This window comes from Zingiber officinale, chromosome 4B (assembly GCF_018446385.1).
Source record: "Zingiber officinale cultivar Zhangliang chromosome 4B, Zo_v1.1, whole genome shotgun sequence".
In the NCBI taxonomy this organism is placed as follows: Eukaryota; Viridiplantae; Streptophyta; class Magnoliopsida; order Zingiberales; family Zingiberaceae; genus Zingiber; species Zingiber officinale.
Genome location: NC_055993.1, coordinates 93,085,604 through 93,096,485, shown reverse-complemented (window position 1 = coordinate 93,096,485; position 10,882 = coordinate 93,085,604). Strand labels below are relative to the sequence as shown.

Below are 10,882 nucleotides of genomic sequence, written 5' to 3'. Positions count from 1 at the left end.
AGGAATGATCAGCAAGTTGAAGTGCCATAGTAGTAAGTTTAATATTTTTGAGACCAAATTTATTACAAATTGAATAGGGAATGAGGCTAACACTTGCCCCCAAATCACAAAAAACTTTTTCAAAAAATTCTTTTCCTATGTTGCAAGGAATATAAAAGCTCCCTGGGTCCTTTAGTTTTGGGGAAGTGTTCTTCTCCAAAATAGCACTACATTCCACACTAAGTGCAATTGTCTCAACCTCTCCCCTTCTTCTCTTGTTTGACATGAGATCCTTCATAAATTTGGCAAATCTAGGCATTTGAAGAATAGCATCAATAAGAGGTACCTCTACAAAAATTTCCTTAACTTTTTCTAAAAACTTGCCAAATTCTTCATCTTTCTTGAGCATTGTAAGTCTCTGAGGAAAAGGGGCAGCTTTGCTCTGATGATTCAGTGGAAGAGTCTTTTCAACCTCAATGGTACTCTCCTCATTAGCTTGAATCTGATTTGGTATAAGAGGAGAGAGCTCTTCTTCTTTTTGTATCCCTTTTGAAGCGGTCACTTGGGAGTCTCCCAAGATCCGTCCGCTCCTAAGCTCAATTCTATTGCAATGCTCCATAGGATTCACATCAGGTTTTCCAGGAAGTTGTCCTGGTGCTCTGGATGATGAGGAAGCCAGTTGGGTAATTTGACTATCCTGGATCTTTTGATGCTTATCAGAATTATCCATTCTCTGAATGAGCTTTGCTATATCTTGCTTCATTTCACTCTAACTTGAGATAATTTCTTCAAGCATCTTTTCAATATTTGACTTTGGTAAGCCTTGAGAAGATAGATGTTGAAAATTTTGTTGCCCAGCTTGAAAATTTGGTCTTACCCCCATAGATGGTCCTTGATCTTGATTATTTCTATAAGAAAAATTGGGATGGCTCTTCCATCCAGGGTTATAAGTATTTGAGTATGGGTTATTCTGCCTTTGATTGTAACTCACAATTGCATCACATTGTTCCAGTTGATTGATTTGTGCAGTGATAGCTCCCAATGGACATGAGTCATTTGAGTGCTCTGAACTCCCACATACTTCACAAGATGTACTAATAGCATTGACCATATTAGCACTAGTCCCCATATTTTCAAATTTCTTTGTAAGAGCGTCCAATTTTGCAGACAAAAGAGTGACTACATCTACATCAAACTTCCCTGATGCTTTAATTGTTGGGTTTACAGAAGAATAGCCACCACTTCTTTCATTTGCCCATTGATGATGATTTTGTGCTACACTGTCAATAATTTCTTCAGCTTCATCTAAACTTTTATTCATAAGTGCCCCTCCAGCAGCTGAATCAAGGGACACTTTGGTGTGATAGTTGATACCATTGTAAAAAGTGTGCAACACTAACCATCTTTCCAACCCATGATGTGGGCATTGTCTGAGCATACTATTATATCTATCCCATGCTTCAAAAAGAGATTCTGAGTCAGTTTGCTTGAAGCTTGCAATTAAATTCCTCATATGAGCTGTTTTGCTTGGTGGATAGAATTTATCAAGAAACTGTTGCTCACACTGCTCCCAAGTGGTGATGCTATTAGGGGCCAAAGAATTCAACCATTGCTTTGCCCTATCCCTTAAGGAAAACCCAAATAATAACAATCTAACTGCTTCTGAAGGAACTCCATTCATTTTCATGGTACCACATATTTCATAAAAGACCTCTAAGTGTTGATTGGGGTCTGTTGGGGATCGGACGGCCGGCTTGAAGGGGGGTTGGATAGACGGCGCCCCCAAATCGTTGCTTCCTACGTATTCGTTAGCACAGCGGAATACAAAGAATACAAATACGAATACTAAAGCTAATCTAAAGACAAGGAAAGAACAAGCAAACCAATGACACGTTCGTTTAACGTGGTTCGGAGATTAGGGCTCCTACTCCACGGCTTGTCCTTGAGGTGGACGATCCCGATCCTTCGGTGGATTACTCCCCGGCAAACTCCGGCTAGCTCACGTAGCTCCTTGTGGGTGGAGAAACCTCACCACAACCCTCACAAGAACTCTTTTGACGCTAGGGCACAAGTAGACTACTAATAGAGATTAACCACCTCTATTTCGTCAACTCAAACCAAGCTCTCAAGCTTTGGTTTTATAGGCCACGGGTTGGTAAACCCCGCCTACCAGTCGACTGCTAAAACATGCAGTCGACTGCCCTCTGTGGAAATTTGACCGTTACATCCCAACGGCTCGATTCCACACATTCTGTTCGCTGCCAGTCGACTGCCCCAGTCGACTGCACCAGTCGACTGATAAAACATGCAGTCGACTGCTACAGTACTGCTACAGTAGCGCTACAGTACTGCTACAGTAAAACCCTAAAAACTAGGATTTTACTCCGAGTACAATCTCTCGTGCACTCGTACCCTCACCCTTATGACTCACTTGATGCTTCCTTTGCAGCTTTGACCTTTTACCTTCAAGCCTACTTCCTTTGGCTCTCGTCCCTCGGATGCATTCAAGCCCACGGCTCGTTCCCAATGCCATCCTTCGCGTATGCCTCGAAGTCGCTTCCCTCGGCCCTTGTCCTTGCTGCCTTGTCCATGGTCCCTCAGATGCTCCATCCTTCACCAGACCCGAAGCCATCAACCTGAGTCACATGTGTATCCTGCAAACCTGCACAACTCAAATACACATATCAAATACAAGGGTGAACCTAACTTAAACCCTTTGCCCAAACACCAAAACACATGGTCCCGTGGACCATCGGGATTGCTCCAACAATCTCCCCCTTTTTGGTGTTTGGCAATACGTTTAAGTTAGGGAAAACAAATAGCAAATAAACATGCTAATACAATGGACTTACGATGCCAAGGCTACACACTTGGACTTACTCCGCCGAATGGACTTACGTTGCCAAGGCTACACTCTTGGACTTACACTGCCGAATGGTCTTACGATGCCAAGGCTACACACTTGGACTTACAACACCGAATGGACTTACGTTGTCAAGGCTACACACTTGGCAACCGCCGAAACAATGCACAGGGCTTTTTAAGAACCTATCCCAAGGCTCCCCCTACACCTAAGCTCCCATTGAGCTAGGATTTTCCACATAAGGCTTTTGAAGGACCTATCCCAAGGCTCCCCCTTTACCTAAGCTCTCCATTGAGCTAGGATTTTTACAACGGGCTTTTTAAGAACCTATCCCAAGGCTCCCCCTACACAAAGGTACTTTCAGGTTTTCCTAACTAAACCTTACTTCTCCCCCTTTGCCTAACATCCAAAAAGTTCTCCAACAATATCCCAATTATTGAAAACTTGTCATCCAAATGACCCTAAACTCATGTATGTATCACCCATGGATCCCATACATCTATATGAGCTGACCCGGTCAAAATCTAGTGCTGAAAACACTTTCAGACTGGTATCAGTCGACTGCAAGAAGTACCAGTCGACTGCCCCCATGAAAATGAGCTTACAGAGACATTCTGTGCTCGTGAACAGTGTTACCAGTCGACTGGTAACTGTGATACCACTTGTTGGCAAAAATGCGCCAGAAATTCCACAGACCTCCAAAAATCCCCAAATTTTGTGGAGAGGTCTATTATATCAATATCTACTTGGGAAAAATATATATAAAAATATATCTATCACCAATCCCAAGATTGATACAAAACATAAAACTAGCTAAAAAGTTCAATTGAACCTTGACCTAAAGTCCTAGTTTTGGCTTCCTCTTGATGTATTTGCCCATACCAACCCACAATGCATCCCTAGCATTGGTTTATATGGCATCTATACTTCCAAAACCAATTATCATGCAATATGACCCCAATTGTCATATTTCTTGCATGAAACATAAACCATGTGTGCCAATTCCCTAGGTTTGAGACTCAAGTCCGTCTCTAAACCACTTGGCACACTCCATGGCTCCTCTAGACCCCAAAGTAGAACCCACCTGAGATCCATTGGCCATGGGTCCCAAATTGACTCTTTGAGCTCCCCCTAGAGCTCTTAGCCTTAGCCACCTCCCTAGGTGACTCTTCCACAATGGCTAGGCCACATCGGTCCACCAAACCTAACCTTTCTTAACCTTGGACACCTTATCCTTGGTTAATTTCTTCTTACCATTAAATGACTTTCCCTTGCCATTAATTGACTTCTCCTTGCTATAGTCATATGCAACCCTAGCATAAGACTTTCCCTTAACCTTGGAGACCTCTCCCTTGCCATGATCATTTGCCACCCTAGCATATGAACTCTCATTGGCCTTGGAGGGACTAGATCGGTATCCCAAGCCCGATCTATCATTATTGGGTCTTTGGCTACCCAACATCATCCTTAATTCCTTAGATCCAACATTGAATCTCTTAAGGAATTGTTCCAACTTATCAAGCTTTCCCCTTAAAGCTTGATTCTCCTTCTCTAGGTTTCTAACCCTAGAGTTAATTTGTCCAAATTGGACATTCCTAGACATACCCTTCCTAGGCATGTGTCTCCCCTTCTTGGGATTAATGCCTTGGGTCTCCATTACCTTCTTCTCCTTAGGTAATGAGAATTTAACGTGTCTAGGTCTATCATGTATAGGTCTCCTAGGGTTATGATCTACATTTACCCTATTTCTATCATGATATTTAAAACCAAAATTTTGCATGGACATATAATGATTAACATTATTTTTCCTAGCATGCATGGAGGAGTTTAAATTTGACTTCAAATTTAAATTAGGGTTTACCTTACCCTTTACCTTTGGAGCTCCCCCTTGACATGAGCCTCCATTCTTCCTCCACTTCTTCTCCCACATCTTCAAATGCGCCAACTTCTTGAGCTCTTTCTTCTTTGGGCATTTGGTGTGGTAGTGCCCTATTTCACCACAAGTGAAGCATCTAATGTGCTTCTTCTCCTTCTTCTTCTTGGCACCATCATTTCTACAACCCACATTAGTATTCAAATCAACTTGAATGGGTTTAGAATTTACCTCTTTCTTACCCATAGGACATCTACTCTTGTAGTGTCCCTTCTCATTGCACCCGAAGCAAGTGATATGGTCCTTTGACTTCACTTCGGTGGAGGTGCTTGCTAGGTTGACCACTTCCAAGACCTCTTCTTCATCCTCTTCACTTGTCTTGGATTCTTCTTCAACCTTTGAGGATGTAGATGATGACTCATCTTCCTTCTCCTCCTCGGATATTGAGCGTGACTCAACTTCCGTTTTCTCCACCTCCTCTTCTTGAGCTACTAAACCCAACTCCTTGGGCTCCACATCCGATTGGTCCTTCTTCTCCTCTTGGACCACTTCATCACTTTCTTCGGATTTTTCTTCTTCTTCTTGTGTAGACAAAAATTCCTCCCATGGAAATTTCTTCACTTTACTCCACAATTCATGGGCGTTCTTATATTTGCCTACACCACTTATCACATTAGGAGGCAATAAACCAATTAAAATTGCTATTACCTTTGAGTTTGCCTCCGATCGTGAGGTTTGCTCCTCCGTCCAATGTCGTGTTCGGAGCTTCTTCCCTTTCTTGTCTTTAGGGACTTCAAACGGCTCTTTGACCACCAACATGGTGTCCCAATCCGTGTTGAAGAAGACCTCCATCTTCATCATCCAATACGTGATGTCCCATAAGCCTCTACCTTCAAGCTTTGGCGGTTCTATCAAGCCGGTCATCTTGTGCTTCCTTGGCGGTTAGTCCAACGGAGAGCGTCCACGCTCTGATACCACTTGTTGGGGATCGGACGGCCGGCTTGAAGGGGGGTTGGATAGACGGCGCCCCCAAATCGTTGCTTCCTACGTATTCGTTAGCACAGCGGAATACAAAGAATACAAATACGAATACTAAAGCTAATCTAAAGACAAGGAAAGAACAAGCAAACCAATGACACGTTCGTTTAACGTGGTTCGGAGATTAGGGCTCCTACTCCACGGCTTGTCCTTGAGGTGGACGATCCCGATCCTTCGGTGGATTACTCCCCGGCAAACTCCGGCTAGCTCACGTAGCTCCTTGTGGGTGGAGAAACCTCACCACAACCCTCACAAGAACTCTTTTGACGCTAGGGCACAAGTAGACTACTAATAGAGATTAACCACCTCTATTTCGTCAACTCAAACCAAGCTCCCAAGCTTTGGTTTTATAGGCCACGGGTTGGAAAACCCCGCCTACCAGTCGACTGCTAAAACATGCAGTCGACTGCCCTCTGTGGAAATTCGACCGTTACATCCCAACGGCTCGATTCCACACATTCTGTTCGCTGCCAGTCGACTGCCCCAGTCGACTGCACCAGTCGACTGCTAAAACATGCAGTCGACTGCTACAGTACTGCTACAGTAGCGCTACAGTACTGCTACAGTAAAACCCTAAAAACTAGGATTTTACTCCGAGTACAATCTCTCGTGCACTCGTACCCTCACCCTTATGACTCACTTGATGCTTCCTTTGCAGCTTTGACCTTTTACCTTCAAGCCTACTTCCTTTGGCTCTCGTCCCTCGGATGCATTCAAGCCCGCGGCTCGTCCCCAATGCCATCCTTCGCGTATGCCTCGAAGTCGCTTCCCTCGGCCCTTGTCCTTGCTGCCTTGTCCATGGTCCCTCAGATGCTCCATCCTTCACCAGACCCGAAGCCATCAACCTGAGTCACATGTGTATCCTGCAAACCTGCACAACTCAAATACACATATCAAATACAAGGGTGAACCTAACTTAAACCCTTTGCCCAAACACCAAAACACATGGTCCCGTGGACCATCGGGATTGCTCCAACCGGTCTTCATGAGGTCCTCCACCAAATTGGTTCTGCTGCACCATAGATATAATTGCGGGTTTGATCTCAAAGTTATTAGCTTCCACTGGAGGTCTTGAAATACTAGATCGAAAACCTCTTGCATAAGGTGCTGCATAATCCTTGAGTGGTCTATTCGCCATGTTCAAATGTTCCTATTCTTCAATTTACCTTTGCAGAATTCTTCTTTTATGGAAAGTTCTGTCAATCTCAGGGTCAAAAGGAAAGAATTCCCCTGCAAAGTTAGATCTTCGCATACACAAGAACAAGATAGCAAATGACAATTCAACAGAAAAAGAAAAATAAAAGAATCAAAAATGCAGAATTGAATTTGTACAAAAAGAATTAACAAGAAGTAAAAGTTATACAAGAAAATAAAAACAGAAATCTAATGATTAGTAACAACCATGCAATATGAAAGGAAAACAAATGTTATGTTTAGTCTAACTAAATTGATAATTCCTAATGTTATAGCGCAGTCCCCGGCAACGGCGCCAAAAACTTGTCACGCTTCGCAAGTGTACGGAAATGTCGCAAGTAATATAAAAGATTATCGTATCCACAGGGACTGGAATAAGTACTAGAAATGTCTCATTGCGAATTAGATAAACAACTATCCAATCGTTTCAAATGCAAAGTGAAGGTAAACAAATCTAATACTATAGATCAACCAACAAGAGTTTAGTGTTTTAGGTTATGATAAGGGAGATTCTAGGAGTTTCGGTTTCTTTGTAAGATTTCTTGAATGTAAATGGTTCACCAATTCTTATCCCTCAATTGCCAAACACTTGTAGAAAGTTGTCGGTTCTCTCTTGCAATAGATAACCGGCTAAGGACTGAGAAATGTATCTAAATATGATCAATTAGACGTGAACCTACGTTGTCCTTACGCAGAAGCGCACCTATTACTATGCCTTCCTCGGATATCAACATAGAAGCCCACAACTTATTAATCTATCAAGATACAAGAAACTAATCACAAAATCCATCCTACTCTCTTGAATATTCCTATTTCCTCTTCAAGATTATCTCTCAAACGTCCTTACACGGGCTTGCACCTGTCACGTGGATCCCTCGGATGATCGAGTGAGAGTTTATCTTTACAAAGTGCACAAGAAATCCAAACAATAAATCAAGAATGAGAATTAAGCACAAATCACCATTAATCATTCAAGATCTAATTGATACAAGCAAGACAATGTCATTGAAACAAGAAAATGGCAAATCCATAAGAGATTACATCAATCCATCATACAAATACTCCCTTAATCCTAGAATACAAGATCTACTCCATGAATCGAGGAAGAATATCCGAAGAAATGAAGATTACAAGCATTTCTTAAATCCCCAATCCAAGAAACCAAGAAAAGGGGGAAAGAGAAAACTTATCTACGAAGAAGCCTCGTCGGATCCAATCCTCGCTCCGAGTCGAAATCGTCAAGAACTCCCTTAGAATCGAAATCCTTCCAAGAATGGGAGGAAACCACCAAATCTTGCCTTCTCCCAAAGGAGAGATCCCTTTCAATTCATGAAGGAGGGTTTAAATAGAGGAGGAAATCGGGCGCCACGCGGCCGTGTGAGATTCACACGCCATGTCAATTCCTTCTCTGCTAAACTGCAGTGTGATACCACGGCGAACCCTCGCTCTGGAAATGCTACGGCCGTGTGGTGCACACGGCCATGTTCTGCTTGGTCTCTGGAAACTTCACACGGCCGTGTGATGCACATGGCCACCACCTGCTTGGCCTCTGGAAACCTCACACGGCCGTGTAGATCCACACGGCCATGTAAGGCATCTGCTCTCGTTGGCTTCAAATCTTGACATGGCCGTGTGAGGTTCACACGGCCATGTCATCTTCCTCTTCTGTTGGTGCCAAACTCCACACGGCCCGAGCTCCATACCAGTGCAGGGTCGTGTGAGGTACACGACCTGGTGCTTTCTCCCTTTGTTTCCTCCAAGGCTTGCCCAAAGATGTAGATTCTTCACCAAATCGACTCCTGTGTACAAAAAATGCACAAAAAGCAGATCTCCGAACCAAAAGAGTAAATATGCTAAAAGGAAAGCTGGAAGTATAAAAATGCATAGATCAAGCATGCTCAAAGTATGTAAATGTGCGTAAAAATATGCATAAAAGAGTATATAATCTACGCACATCAATAGTCTACAGGACAATAGCTTTCACTAGGTTAGTCAAGTTAAGTTATTTTGGTCCAGATAGACTTGACTAGAGCTGGAGAACTTAACTTGATTAATGTTTATTGCATATTTAACGCCCAGACTCATATTGATGCACAGATATAAGCATTCTTGAGTCCAGGCTATACCCTATGCATCTCACGTCGTTCTATGTTTGTCAATCACAATCAAGGTAAACTTAGGTGCTTTGTGAGATGTTGTGGCTTAATTCTAGGGGAACATGATATCTAGGGGGAAAACCTCTAATTCCAAAATTTTGAAAAAAAATCTAGGAACTTGGGAATTTTGAAAATTATTTTTCCTAGAATTTGAAAAAAAAAATGATAAGTAAGTCCAGAAGTTTGAAGAAACTAGGAATTTGGAAATTTTGAAATTTTCTTAGAATTTGAAAAAACAATAAGAGTTATTTTAAAAAATAAGAACACTACTCTACCCAACACATTCCTATTTGTCTTCTAAGTGCACTGAACTCAAGTTCAGGTAAGGGTTTTGTAAAGATGTCAGCTAGGTTTGATTAGGACTCAACGTGGTTGAGTGCAATTTCACCTTTAGCTACATGGTCCCTTACAAAGTGGTGTTTTACCTCTATGTGTTTAGTCCTAGAGTGGTGAATAGGATTCTTGGTGAGATTAATTGAGCTAATATTATCAATAAAGATTTGTGTATTTTTATACTCTAGTTGATAGTCTTTTAACGTATGCATCATCCATAGTAGTTGAGATGCACATTCTCCTAGAGCTATGTATTCAACTTCTGTGGTGGATAGAGCAACATAATGTTGCTTTCTGCTTGACCAACTTACTAGGCACTGACCTAGAATCTGGCAGCTACCACTTGTACTTTTTCTGTCTAGCTTGCACCCAGCATAGTTTGAGTCAAAATAACCGTAAAGGTTAAAGATGCAAGTTCTTGGATACCAAAGTCCTACATTTAGAGTTCCTTTAATATACCTAAGTATTCTTTTAACATAAGATAGGTGTGACTCTTTTGCACATGATTGGTATCTTGCGCACATACCTACTACAAACAATATGTCGGGTCGACTTGCAGTTAGATAGAGTAAGCTACCTATGGCACTTCTATAGTATTTTGAGTCAACTGGTTTTCCTTCAGGGTCAGAGTCAATGTTTATGTTGGTTGCCATTGGAGTATTTATAATTTTTGAATTTTCCATACAGAATTTTTTAATTAACTCTTTAGCATATTTAGTTTGATAAATGTAGATTCCATCTTTAGTTTGTTTAATTTGTAAGCCTAAGAAGAAATTAAGTTCTCCAACCATACTCATTTCAAATTCACTTTCCATTAATTTGACGAATTCTTTTAAGAATTTTGAATTGGTTGAGCCAAAGATTATGTCGTCAACATAGATTTGGGCTATAAAGATGTCTTTTCCTATAGTTTTCACGAACAAAGTAGGATCGATTTGTCCTTGGTTAAATTCTTTGGATATTAAGTAATTAGATAATCTTTCATATCATGCTCTAGGGGCTTGTTTTAGTCCATATAGTGCCTTTTTTAATTTAAATACGTGATTAGGGTAGTCTATGTCTTCAAACCCTGGAGGTTGGCTTACATAGACCTCTTCCTTAATAAAACCATTTAAAAAGGTTGACTTAACGTCCATTTGGTACAATTTGAATCCTTTATTGGCTGCATAGGCTAATAACATCCTAATGGACTCGAGTCTAGCTACTGGAGCATAAGTTTCATTATAGTCTAAGCCTTCGACTTGACTAAACCCTTTGACTACTAACCTTGCTTTGTTTCTTACTATATCACCGTGATCATCCAACTTGTTCCTAAAAACCCATTTAGTGTCTATTATTGATTTATCTATGGGTTTAGGTACAAGGTCCCAGACTTGGTTTCTCTCAAATTGGGATAATTCTTCCTGCATCGCAATGATCCAGTCTGGATCAGGCAGGGCTTCTTCT

The 10,882-nt window shown here is 41.6% G+C and overlaps 1 non-coding gene across 1 annotated transcript; it reads left to right on the top strand.

The window, feature by feature from the left end:
- The first annotated feature begins 1,388 nt into the window (after window positions 1-1,388).
- Window positions 1,389-1,494, top strand: LOC121978925. The gene has a single exon (XR_006111247.1). It is a non-coding gene; the product is annotated as a small nucleolar RNA R71 (small nucleolar RNA).
- The last annotated feature ends 9,388 nt before the right edge of the window (window positions 1,495-10,882 follow it).